Source organism: Eleutherodactylus coqui, chromosome 5 (assembly GCF_035609145.1).
Source record: "Eleutherodactylus coqui strain aEleCoq1 chromosome 5, aEleCoq1.hap1, whole genome shotgun sequence".
Taxonomy (NCBI): domain Eukaryota; kingdom Metazoa; phylum Chordata; class Amphibia; order Anura; family Eleutherodactylidae; genus Eleutherodactylus; species Eleutherodactylus coqui.
Genome location: NC_089841.1, coordinates 77,425,666 through 77,439,176, shown reverse-complemented (window position 1 = coordinate 77,439,176; position 13,511 = coordinate 77,425,666). Strand labels below are relative to the sequence as shown.

Sequence of the window (13,511 nt, the reverse complement as noted above, 5' to 3'; positions counted from 1 at the left end):
TTTTACCAGAGGCCTCCGTATTTGCACCCCGACGCGATCCTCATCCGTGAACTTACCCGAATTCTGCATATGTGACCGCCGGCAAAACACCGGACACATGCGCAGGAGTCGGGGGAGCCCAGGAAAATTAAAATCCCCTTGCTCTCGGCGACCAACGGTCGCTGAGAGCCTGGAGCAGTGACGGGTGGCCTCGTTGAGCGGTCCCTTGTCACGTAATAAAAAAGTAGCGCTCTAACATAGGTCGGTCTCACATGACTGGATAGGAATTACGGATTCCGCATGCGTCTGATCCGCGCTAATATGCAGATCAATCGCATTGGATTACACAATTCCACTCAGATTAGCGGGTTGGAATTGTGTAATCCACTCGCAGAAAACGGAACGCAGCAGGTTCTATTTTACTGTGGATATCCGCAACATAGAGCCCATTGTGCTCCATGGTCGTGGATATACCCGCTGCCCATACGCAACTACGTTGTGTACGGGCTGCGGGTACCCGCATCATCGCTAAGCGATGGTGCCGGAAATACAAACAAAAAAAAGGTGTACTGCGCATGACCGCCCGTGTAAGTACGCAGTTATGCGCAGTACATTACGCGGCCGTATGCAGGGTCACAGCCAGGCTCACAGATGGGATCCCCTGCGGGCCTCCGCAAGCAGATTCCGCCTACGGCTGTGTGAGCCCGGCGTTGTTCAGACCGCTACCTGTAATACGTATTTTACAAGAAGCCCTGGGAACGCTCGCCTTCATGCAGTTCCAGGAGCAGCTTGTTGAGCGCCTTCTGTGCAAGACCTCCGCACCTCATCAAGCTTGCGGAGACTCACGGAACGCCACTTTTTACACCCCGTCCCTGCCACTAAGGTCACAAAATACCCCCAAAAAGCATGAGAGGAGGGGGGAATTTTTAGGGAGTCAATTTTTATTCCGTACAAATAAGAAATGGGGCCTGGGATTTATTCAGTTGTGCCCTGAAATCCAACGGGTGTTCCCTCCTTTATAGGCCTTGCCATGCGTCCTGTAAGTAAATTAGGGCCCCAATGGGTATGTTTCTGAACTCGGGACAAACGGGGGGATCCATTTGGGGGTGAATGTCTCCATTCCTATGTACACTGTACAAAAAAACTGTTTATAAATTTAAAAAATTGCCAAAAAATTGAAAATCGTAACTTTTCCCTTCTGCTTTGCTTAGATTCATTCAAATACTGTGTCATACGCAGTACACCCCTAGATGAATTTGTTAAGGGGTCTAGTTTTCAAAATAGGGTCATTTGAGGGGGTTCTTTATAGTTTTGGCCGCTCAATGGCTTTATAAGTGGGCAATGGGGCCTGGAATTTATTCAGTTGTACCCTGAAATCCAACGGGTATTCCTTTCATTATAGGCCTAGCCATGTGTCCTGTAAGTCTATTAGGGCCACAATTGGTATGTTTCTGAACACGGGACAAACAAGGGTATCCAAATTGGGGTGAAAGTCTTCATTTATATGTGTGCTGTACAAAAAAAACTGTTTTTAAATTGACACAATAGCCCAAAAAATGAAAATCGTAATTTTTTCTTACTGCTTCGCTTAGATCTATTCAAAAATTGTAGGGTTAAAATACACAGTACACCCCTAGATAAATTCATTAAGGGGTCTAGTTTTCAAAATGGGGTAATTTGTGGGGGTTCTCTATGGTTTTGGGCGCTCAAGAACTCTACAAGTGGGCAATGGGGCCTAAAAGGACTTCAAGCAAAATCTATGTTCTGAAAGCCACCGACTACTCCTTTCATTTTGGGCCCCGTTGTGCATGCAGACATAAGATTAGGGCCACAATGGGTATATTTCTGAAAATAGCACAAATAGGGGTATCCATTTTGGGGTGCAAGTCTTCCTTCATATGTGTGCTGTATAAAAAAAGCTGTTTTTAAAATGACAGAATTGACAAAAAAACGAAAATCCTAATTTTTTCCTTTTGCTTTGCTTGAATTTATTCAAAAACTGTGGGGTCAAAATACGCAGTACACCCCTAGATAAATTCGTTAAGGAGTCTAGTTTTCAAAATGGGGTCATTTTTGGGGGTTCTATATGGTTATGGGCACTCAAGAACTCTACAAGTGGACAATGGGGCCTAAAAGGACTTCAAGCAAAATCTATATTCTGAAAGCCACTGACTACTCCTTTCATTTTGGGCCCTGTTGTGCATCCAGACATAAGATTAGGGCCACAATGGGTATGTCTCTGAACACGGGACAAACAGGGGTATCCATTTTTGGGTGCAAGTCTTCATTCATATGTGTGCTGTACAAAAAAAGCTGTTTTTAAAATGACAGAATTGCCAAAAAAACGAAAATCACAATTTTTTTCCTTCTGATTGGCTTGAATTCATTCAAAAACTGTGGGGTCAAAATATGCAGTACACCCCTAGATAAATTCCTTAAGGGGCTAGTTTTCAAAATAGGGTCATTTGTGGGGGTTTTCTATGGTTTTGGGCGCTCAAGAACTCTACATGTGTGCTATGGGGTCTAAAAGGACTTCAAGCAAAATTTCTGTTTTGAAAGACACTGACTACTCCTTTCATTTTGGGCCCCGTTGTGGACTCAGATATAACTTTAGGGCCACAATGGGTATATTTCTGAACACGGGAGAAACAGGGGTATCCATTTAGGGGTGTTAATCCTCATTTTCATGAAAACTATAGGAAAAAAATATGTCTTTAAAATGATAGATTTGCAAAAATATGAAATTTTACTTTTTCTCCTCTAAATTAAATTAATTCCTGAAAAAAAACTGTGGGGTCAAAATACTCATGACACCCCTCAGTGAATACACTAAGGGGTGCAGTGTTTAAAATGGGGTCATTTGTGGGGGTATCTATTATTCTGACACTCATGAGCCTTTCCAATCTTGGCTTGGTGTAGGAAAACAAAGTGTTCCTCAAAATGCTAAAAAGTAATGTTAAATTTGTACGTCTCCTAAATGGTTAAAAAAAACCAAAAGTTTTTCCAATGTGCACCCAAAATAAAGTAAACGGGTGGAAATATAAATCTTAGCAAAAATTTCTATATTATGTTTGGACATATTTAAGATATTGCAGTTGGAAATTTGAAAAAATGACGATTTTTTCTAAATTTTCCCAATTTTGGCGCTTTTAATAAATAAACACAAATTTTATCAGTCTAATTTTTCCGCCTAAATGAAGTACAACATGTGGCGAAAAAACTATGTCAGAATCGCTTGGAAATGCAAAACCTTTCTGGTGTTTTTCCATGTTAAAGTGACACATGTCAGATTTGCAAAATTTGTCCTGGTCATTAAGGCGCAAACAGGCTTGGTTACTAAGGGGTTAACACAAGAAAACAACACTGAAAAGCTATTGAAGAAGCAAAAAAAAGTTTTGTGCAACAGTTTATTTAAAGGGGTATACTGGGCATGTAAGTCCTCACAGTATTGATGACCTATCCTCAGGATGGGCCATCAATAGTTGATCAGTGGGGGTCTGCTGCTTGAGAACCCCAGTGGTCAGCTGATCTCAGTCCTAGCACTCACTGCAGTGGGCCGGATGTTGATAGCTCTGTCCGAATTGGGGTTGGAGCCAGAAGTCCAATAAAAGGCATAGATCCCATAGTTGCAGTGAGCCCTGAGGATAGATCAATACTGCAAGGGGTTAAATGCCTACCTCTTAAATGTGCTAAGAGTCAAGTTAAACTTTGCTCTATCAGTAGACCTCCACCCCTGTGGCTCCTTTTAAGGCCGCCTGCAGACGAGCGGAAATCCCGCCGCGGGATTTCCCGCGGGATTTCCGCCGCTGAAAGTCTGCATAGGAGTGCATTACAATACGCACTCCTATGCAGACGGCCGCGGTTTGGCCGCGCGAAATCTCGCGCGGCAAACAAACCGCGGCATGTTCTAATTTTCTGCGGGGCACGCACTCACCTGGCCGCCGGCTCCGGTCTGCGCATGCGCCGGCTGCGCGGCAGCCGGCACATCAAAGAGCCGGGGCCGCCAGGCGCGGGTGAGTACGCGCTCGTCCCTGCAGGCTCTGGGGTCGGATCGCGCGGCGAGATTTCTCGCTGCCGGATCCGACCCGCTCGTCTGCAGGCGGCCTAAGAGTGAGGTTGGACACCCTCATCCAGTGTAATCCATAGTTAATGCTGCTGTATATAATGTGATACTACCTATACTTACAAGTCAAGGGGAAAAAAGGAGACAGTTTCAGAAGTTCTAATGTAGAAAACTTTTGCATTGTGGTGATAAAAATCAATTAGCAAAGAAGTAAGCCGGCCTGGAGCATCAACTGCCCTGCCGTGCATGGATCATTTCCAAAAGGTGCAGCTTTGTACCCCCCAGCAGTTAGACGCATGCAGCGCCAACCCTTCGAAGCACAAACACCCACACAAGAACCTAAAACGACTGACTGTTGTCAGTATTTATTTGGACTCACTGCAGGATTTGAGTGTTCATTTGGGCTCAGCTCGGCTGGGGTCCCTTTCTAAGATCTCCATGTGATTAATAAAAGCGGCAGTCAATTTACCAGCCGAATATAAGATTAGAAGAGTCTAACCAGGTCTAATGGGTGGTCGTCGGGATAACGCTCAGCAAGTCAAGAATAAATGTTCTTTCCAATTTCAGTGCCTTATGACAGTAACAGATAGGAGAAAAAGGATTAGAATTCACAGGGGAAACTTGCCGATGAAGAGATGATACCTTCTGGAAATCACAAGTTTTTGCATAGAAAGTAATATTTTTCAGACCATTAGATTTAGCTTTCTTATTGCTTCAAGTGAATGGGGATGAGCTACGAAACCAAGCACAGCCTATAGACAAGGGTGGTGCTGTTTATGGAGAAAAAAAATGCTGATCGGTGGGAGTCTTATGATTTGCATGGTCAGCGCTAGGGATGAGCGAACGTGCTCGTTTAGGACAATTACTTAATCGAGCATCGCTTTTTTCAAGTAACTGCCTACTCGGGGGCGAAAAGATTCGGGGGATGGCAGGGTGGAGCGGGGGTTAGCAGGGGGAACAGGGGGGAGCTCTCTCTCTTTCCCCCCATTAACCACCACAACCCCCCGCTCACCCCCGGCACCCCCCGAATCTTTTCGCCCGATTAGACAGTTACTCGAAAAAAGCGATGCTCGATCGAGTAATTGCTCTAAACGAGCATGTTCGCTCATCTCTAGTCAGCACTCCATTCATTTCAATGAGGCTGAAGGAAATACCCGAAAAGGTGCCACTCGGGTATCTCGGCTGTCCCATTAAAAGTGAATGGAGCGCCGCTGCGCTTGTGCAACCAGCACTTCATTCAGTCTTCTCTTCGCTGCGGGACTGAATAGATTTTGATGTCCCTTCTTCCTTTTTAGTATTATTTACTTGCTGAAATCTCCTTTTTAATATTAGACGCTTTGTACTTTTATGGCTTCTGCTTGAGCTTGTGACAGGTCAAGAGTAATTGGTAATATTATACCTGAAACAATTTTTAAAATTGCCCGAGGGAAAGGGAAGATTAAAAATTGTAACACAAACAACCAATTAAAAAGTAAGTTTTTAAGCCCCTCCCTTGAAATAAAGACAAAAGGGTCAAAAATTATGAATGGTGCCATATGTCCATATCTTGCAGATTGTATGAAACTGCATTCTGAGCTTTAAAAAAGACAATATAGAAAGTATGAAGAAATACGCCAAATTGCAAATTTCTTCTCAGGTCTGAGAAAACAATCACACGGATGACTGAACTCAAAGTTTTGAACAAATATTTGCAATGGGTAAATTATTTTTGTCATAAAGAGCACTTTGTTACTGGAAGAGACAAACATACAGTACTTGGACCTCAGGACATTGATGTAATCTGGTGTCAGACAGTAGGTGGTCAGGATCAACAACATGAGACACCACATTTAAAAGGGATCCTGCCAGCAGCTTTGAGCTCTATATACTGTGGGGCTTAGAGGTGAGGGAACGGGGTTCCAGGGGATGGCTTTTTATACTCACCACATCCCCCATTCCAGCACTGTGCCCTTGAGAAATCAGCGCACGCACACAGCGTAACCTTTTAGAAGGCAATGTGCACACGCTTTCTCATTGATCTCTACATCTGAAAAGAGTCACATCGTGTGCATGCCCCAAATTTTGGGGGCCACAATGCTAAAATGGGGGACCCAGTGAGTTTAAAAAGCAGCTTTCGTGGAATGCCCTGTACACACTTTTGAGCCCAATATTGAAGTTTATGGGGCTCAAAGGTGCTGGAACGTTTCCTTTAAGAAAGGGACATAGTTTGATTTATATAGGGAACTGGTGAAGACTTACAGGGAAGAATCCTAGAATGGTAGAGTTGGAAGGGACCTCCAGGGTCATCGGGTCCAACCCCCTGCTCAGTGCAGGATTCACTAAATCATCCCAAACAGATATTTGTCTAGCCTTTGTTTGAAGACTTTCATTGAAGGAGAACTCACCACCTCCTGTGGCAACCTGTTCCACTCATTGATCACCCTCACTGTCAGAATGTTTTTTCTAATATCTAATCTGTGTCTCCTCCCTTTCAGTTTCATACCCTTGCTTCTAGTCTAGAGACAAGAATAAAGTCAAGTAACAGATATGATATTAAATAGGTATACATATAATTTGCTGCATGCTACTGTATCTATCTGTGGACATAAGTGCACCATATACTCATTTATGTCAATGGGAATTTATTATTTTCCCATTGCTTTACAAGTATCATCTGGTTAGTTAAGTTATTTGTATGCATTGTAAAGTTTTGCACCAGGCAAATGCTCTATACAACACATCCTTAAAAGGGTTTTTCAGAAGGAACCTCTTTTTTTGCCACAGGCCCAGCTTCTTACAATCCTGGCAAAAAGCGGAAAGAGTTGCTATCAGCTATGCATTTCTAATGCAAGGTAAAAAAGTATTGTACTCAGCCTTTCGAATGAATGGCTGTCTGTTGTACTGTACATGGATAGTGCAAGTCTGCTGAGAACTGGGTTGTCTACTTTAGGTTAAAAAAAAAGCGTAAACGGTGTAGCAATCAGCCAACTGCTGTAGGTCTAGCTTTTTGTACTGTAAGGTCTAAGATGGTAGGGCAGGAGGCCTCAGGGATTGTTGCAGAGAGAGAAAAAGACACAGGAGACAAGGGACAACTCTGTTTCGACTTTGTCTAGTAGAACTCAAAAGAACAACATAAATTTCCCAACATTGGGAAGGAGTCTGATGGATGTTTTGGAACAGTCTCTCAATGCCAGTAAAACTTGACCACTTACAAACTTTTACTTAGTGTAAACAATATTCAACGCAATCAAATGTCATTTTTCTGGAGTAGGAGAGGCACAAGCTTTGTAATGCAGGTTCTACAGTGTAGTGGTCCTCAGGGTGATGGTTTCAATACAATAATGTCTCTTGTGCTACACCCAGTTACTTGGTGCTCCATCAGTGCTTGAACCTACTTCTGTCACCATTGTCCCAGACACATTGCCTTCATCACTGGTCACTGCCCTGGCAAATTTGGCCCCTCAACCCACACTTGGGTACAATCTCTGTCAGACCAAATTTCCTGTACCACTAGTACAGGGGAAAAGCTTGAAGCAAAGGCGTATGCCCAACAATGGCTCCAGCACCAGTAAACCCTCCTGAGCTTTACTGCATCACACTGCTATCACAGGTATCACACTGACTGTGTGCTCTCTTGTCAATAAAAAACAACCAAGAGTCTTGACAGAAAACTACCCCTACATATAGCTTAGCAAAAAGTCCATGCATGTAATGCTGTGCCTTCACATCCTTGTGCTCTTACACCGTCATGTTCACCATCAATCATGATGTTTGAGGCTGTTACATACACAGAGCAAGTACAATGCACTCTTCACAAGGAGAAACTTTACTCCTCCTGACCCAAGCTATAGACCTCTCACCTAGCCATCAAGAAGCCTACAGTACACTAATGAGGGGCAAAAACTCCGAAACAGCCTCTCTGTAAGTGGTTCATTTTTCCTTCTGGAGGGGACTCTGGTTTTGGTTTATATTCCCAGTCATGTTACAAAGTCCGTTAAAAAATTGGAAATTGACTTGCAAGAAAGCTACCTTCTAATCGGTGGCACTGCCAAGACATTGTAGCATTTACCATTTGCATACCAGATTTCCCAGAATAGCATTGCATGGCCTTTTAAGTCTCCTCATGGCTACTAGGTGGTCTCTACAAGAAGAAACTATACTCCTCTGGATATAGGAAGTAAAACATGGCAGCAAGTTTAGCCACGCTTTCTTAACAGATTGGGGGTCCTCCACTCTTCATAGAACTCCCATTAATCAGCTGCTATCAGGTTTAATTTTTTCTTGTAGTGTTTGTTGCAGGGGAAATATAGTATTACATTCTGGACACTCAACTTGGTCGGCCATGTGATGTTTTGGTCTGCCACAGCAGCTCTCCATTCTAGCTGATAAAGCAGCATCCCAACTACCCCCAACGAAGTCCATATATTCTAATGGCGTAGTTCATGCCACGACGTAACTCCTTTAAAAGGGTATTCCTACAACTTAAAATTGCTTCACAACCAGTCTGCTATTACTGATTGCTGCTGTCCAGAACATGTGACTGCTGCAGCCAATCACTGCCTATAGAAGGTCACTGCCAAGGCTAGTGATAGGCTACAACAGTCACATGTCCTGGTCACCGGAAGGACAGAGTGTTTGTAAATCAATTTTAAGCTTCGGGAATACCCCTTTAATGTTATTTTCATGTTTACAAGGCAAACAATATAAAAATGAACTCTTCCGTATCATAAACTTATTGCAAACCGGTTAGTAAAATGAGCGTGTTGTTATATACATAGAAAATGCAGTCACTCTAAAAAAAACCAAATCTAATAAAACTTCTTTTTTTGCTTTTTTGGAAAATGCCTCCCACAGCAGTTAAAATGGCACATTACATATTTATGTTAAGACTGTCAGAATAAATGAAATTTACTGAATGTTACTAAAAAAAATAGTTTCTTAGGGCAAAATAAGCCGGGGATCTGTAACAAACATAATTAACTATTCCAAGTCCTTATGGCGCCTCCAATAGACTTTACTTCCCCTCTAGCTAGAAATACATCAAGGTCAAACTGGGTGATTCCTCATGTATGCCGTATTACAATGGGCACTGCTGGCTGAGTTTGACAAATTAAAAAGAATATTAAATATAATTTAATATTTGATTTAATAGCAAAGGTTAAATTTAGCATTTCTGCTTAGACGGCAGTACAATCTTATTTATTTTTTCACTTGGTTGATCTTTTAGTGAATACATTTCCTTGGTCTATTAATGTGCAGAAAGGATGAAATATTTATTTCTAAGCAAAATGAAAGCCTATTGCAAAAAGTTCTTAAGGTGCAAATTACATTTAGAGGAAAACCTAAGAAGATTTCCAGACATTTTCCTCAGGAATTGATTGAATTATAAACTTTCATCTAGCGAAGGGAAAGGAATTTACTCAGGACATAATTGTACAACGTTAATAGCCGGACGGTTGATATCGGATATAATGGAGGACGGAGTGTTTTGCAGGACAAAAATGTAAAATTCAGACTTTACTTCCAAATGCGTCATTTAACTACCCTGCTATGATATTACTCACCTCGAAGCAAGTTGAGATATGATTTTCCACTCATTGCCCTCATTAAAGGGTTTGTCCAACGCCTTGTAGATCACTCCTATCCATATGAAGACAACCCCTCTCTACATGTCCATCATAGAGTAGACTAATCCATTAAAACTACATTTTATTTGATAATATTAAAAACATATAGCACAACTATGGCACACCCAACGCAAGACATTTGTGTGCCATGCATTTACTTTATGGTGTCAAAACCTAGATGTGAAATAAACAGAAAGTTTCCAAGTAATCATCAACTCAATGTTGTGTCCAGTATGGACCTCTAATTGATATTTGGCTGAAAGAAAATTTACGAAAAAACAATCAATATTTCTACTGCACTTCACTTCTTGTCAACCCCGACGTTCCAGAAGCACAAACCATGAGGGGTGTACAGGAGGCCATAACTGTCTTTTGAAGAAGTCTTATAGTTACAATTTTCATTAGGTAGCACTGTGGACTAATTATCTCATCTATCTTGTGTGACCGCTTTAGGTACTAGATGGCCAGAACGCAACAGTTATGTCCATCATAATTCTACTGACTTGGGCCAGATGGCACCATGGATGGGTTACAGCCACTGTGCTTTGGCAAAACATGTGCCCATAGATGTATTTGGGTGCCGAGATGCAGATAATATGGATCTGCAGTACGGCCATTTGAGCCTTTATACGAACCTCTAAATGTACCATCTCATCCTTGGGGCTTATTCACACGGATGCACTATTATGCATGTAAAACCTCAATATACAGTGAACAGAACCTATCGATTTTAATGGGTTTGTTGACATGAGCATATTTTGCGTACGCATTTAATTTGCGCCAAAAATATGCAGAATGTTCTATTTTCGTGTGTATTTCATTATACTAATAAACTTAATTGCTCATTGAAATCAATGGGAGCGTGCTTGCATGTGTTTTGGTTAGCGCAAATACACAGGGCATGCGCGTGCAAAAAATACAGCAAAATACGCACACATGCCCAAAACCACAACACCCATCATGCAAATGTGCATAAATACCCCTTAGGGCAGCTTCAGATGGTCATACGACAATTGTGTGCGACAGCGCAATGTGTTTGTGCTATAAGCAATTTTTTATCTGGATCGACATATTCTACTACAACTTTTGCGCCCGCAGGGCACGTTTTTTTTTGCACGGAATACAACCACATCCCGGTTTAAATAGCCGTTTAGCCTGAGCTCCAGATGTGTTCTTTTTCCAGCTATATTGTGCGTCTCTTTACGTATTGCGAGTCCTGTTTTATTCTTTGGTGTATTTGCTGCTGGTGTTCATATATTTTTTTTAGTTTAGACGGTTGTCCAAGTTTTTTTCTCTAAAGGTAGCAGATGTTGAAAATAAAAAAATGCTGCTGCGCTAACCAGCTGGATCCCCGGTCAGTGCAGCGCCACCACCGCGTTCCTCCCGGCAGGCTTTGTTTACAAGATTGTAGCAGTGACTTGCCAATATACACAAAACCCGCGGCAGTCATGTAAGCAAAGTCTAGTTGGTAAGGTGGAAGCGGAGGCTTTGTATGGGGGAATGTACCAGTATATGCTTTAAAAAATGTGCTGCCTTTGAAAAAAAAGCCTCAAACGCCCCCTTCAGGGCTCTTTCACACAAGCATTGTTTTGACACTGAGTAGATGCGTCAAAAAATTGCATCTAAAAGAACCCATTGTTTTTTGACGCTCCGATGGCGCAATAGGCACATTTTTTAAACGCTGAGTATTCTCGTCATCAGAAGATAGGGCATGTCTTTTCTTTTGATGGCACAGCGCCACCAGTTCCCATAGACTCCTATGGGAATCAGCTAACAAAGGGAGGAGGCAGAGGGAGGGGTGCGGCACACTCAAGGCTGTTATTAGTTCACCCGATTTAACATTCAGATAGCCGCGCTGCTCCTGTGAAAGAGCCCTTAAAGTGATCCACCAGTTTCCAGACAAAATTGTGTCCCAGGACCGGAGTCACATGGAGGTAGATTACCTGCAGTTGTTCTTCTCTACTGGCCCTCCAGTGTGCAAGTTCTGGGTCTTGTTTTCAACCATTCAGATGACCGACACAGACTGTGAGGGATGGAGGTATACCCTTACGCTCCCTATGGTGTAATTTTACTGTTATTTTATATACAGTATATGTATATATTACTGTTACTTTAAGTGGGGGTTTGTATGGTGGTGCCGGGGTTTGGACTCACTCTGAGTGGGAACAGGAAGAGGATACGGTGGAGTTGGTTGGAAGAGAACATTGCTGGAAGGAGTACGCTGTCGCAATTTTGGTGCCTGTATAACCTGGACTCTGCTCAGAACTGAACCTTCCATGAGAAAGTGAGTCTCCAGTATAGAAGAAGATTTCTGTAACACCGACCCTCTCTTGGGAAATGAGACGCAACCAGTGCCACTACATGACTTGTAATCACTGCTTCTTTGTTCGATGGTGAGCAGAAGGTGTTTTATCACTGCAAGTTCTACTATTAAGCCAGGTTTTGTGCAAGAAGTTGAGACTATTTAATATGTGGCCACATCCTATTACTTCTCCACTATATGTACTATACCTCATGGTCAATACTTGTGAATGGGCCTATGTTTCAGCCCATTCACCGCTATATCAAACAGAACCCATTTGTGTCCACGAGCTCAAATGTCCAGGTTGTCTGCTTCCCCCTTCCCACTCAGCCGGCCTTTGCCTCAGTCCTTCAAGACTACCTAATCCACACAATGCATTAGTAGTGTTAGACTACTAATGAACTATATTAACTGTCTGATTAATCGCAGCTGCTCATGTGATCACCACTGGCCAGTTAGAAAATTGCTGCGGCCATCTTGAACAGGCAGATCAGAAGGGTGGCAGTGAAGAACAACTGCAACTAATGTTCCCCTGCCTCTCCAGTCCTGGGGAAGAACTTTGTCCTGAAACTGGAGGGTCGCTTTAACTATGGGATTCTGACTACAAAGAGTCACCGTTCTGGTCCGGTGCTACCAGTAAAACTCCAATACAGGGATTGATCCTGCAGCTGTCTTCTCTAAAGGATATCACATGGCAAACTGCAGTGTCTGAGAAGAGTCATCACAGGAGTTGAAGGGAGAAATAAAGTATTGAGGAGAACTATAGTCCTTTCATGTGCCAGTTATCAAGCCTGAGCGTTCCTCAGAATTCTCTTTCACCTAGCAATTGGACCATGTAAAGGAACCGACGTTCAGCCCAAACCCAAGCTATCGCTCGTTCCTCTGCTGATCAGATCTTTAATGCGAGTATAAAAATGTTTGTTGATTGGTGGTACATCTCTCCATATGAACAGGGAGACTTTTATCTGGCCTATTGGAGTGAGCGATCATATTAGCGATCGCTCATCCCCATAAACCGATTTTAAAAAATTAAACAAGCACCAATTAAAACGACCATTACATCCTTCATTAGTGCGAAAGGGAGTATGAAATAGTTGCCCAGAGTAGGAGAGGTGAGCTCACAAAGCAAGAGGAGGTGGAGAATGGGTAGTATGTGCCACAGGTGTTTGACTATGTGGAAACACTAATCACATAACAGGTTAGATCAGAGTTTCTGGATTTTATCACCAAAAGAGGGCACTCACTGGCTTCTAATTTTAATTTTTTTTTTCACTACCATCCTAAAATGGAAGAAGTCAAAGCAACATGCAACAAAAAAAACTTCTAATTAGAGATGAGCGAGCACACTCGCTAAGGACAATTGCTCGATTGAACATTGTCCTTAGCGAGTATCTCCCGACTCGGCAGAGAAGGTTCGGCTGCCGGTGCGGGTGACAGGTGAGTTGCGGCCATGAGCGGTGGGGGAGAGAGTGAGGGAGAGATCTCCCCTCCATTCTTCCCCGCTCTCCCCCAACGCTCCCCGCCCGCCGCCGAATCTTGCTCCCGAGCTGGCAGGTACTCT

The 13,511-nt window shown here is 42.9% G+C and overlaps 1 protein-coding gene across 1 annotated transcript in view; it reads right to left on the bottom strand.

The window, feature by feature from the left end:
- The window catches only part of HCN1 (hyperpolarization activated cyclic nucleotide gated potassium channel 1), a 391,532-nt gene that overhangs the window by 300,773 nt on the left and 77,248 nt on the right, over positions 1–13,511 (bottom strand). The gene's annotated exons all lie outside the window — the stretch shown is intronic.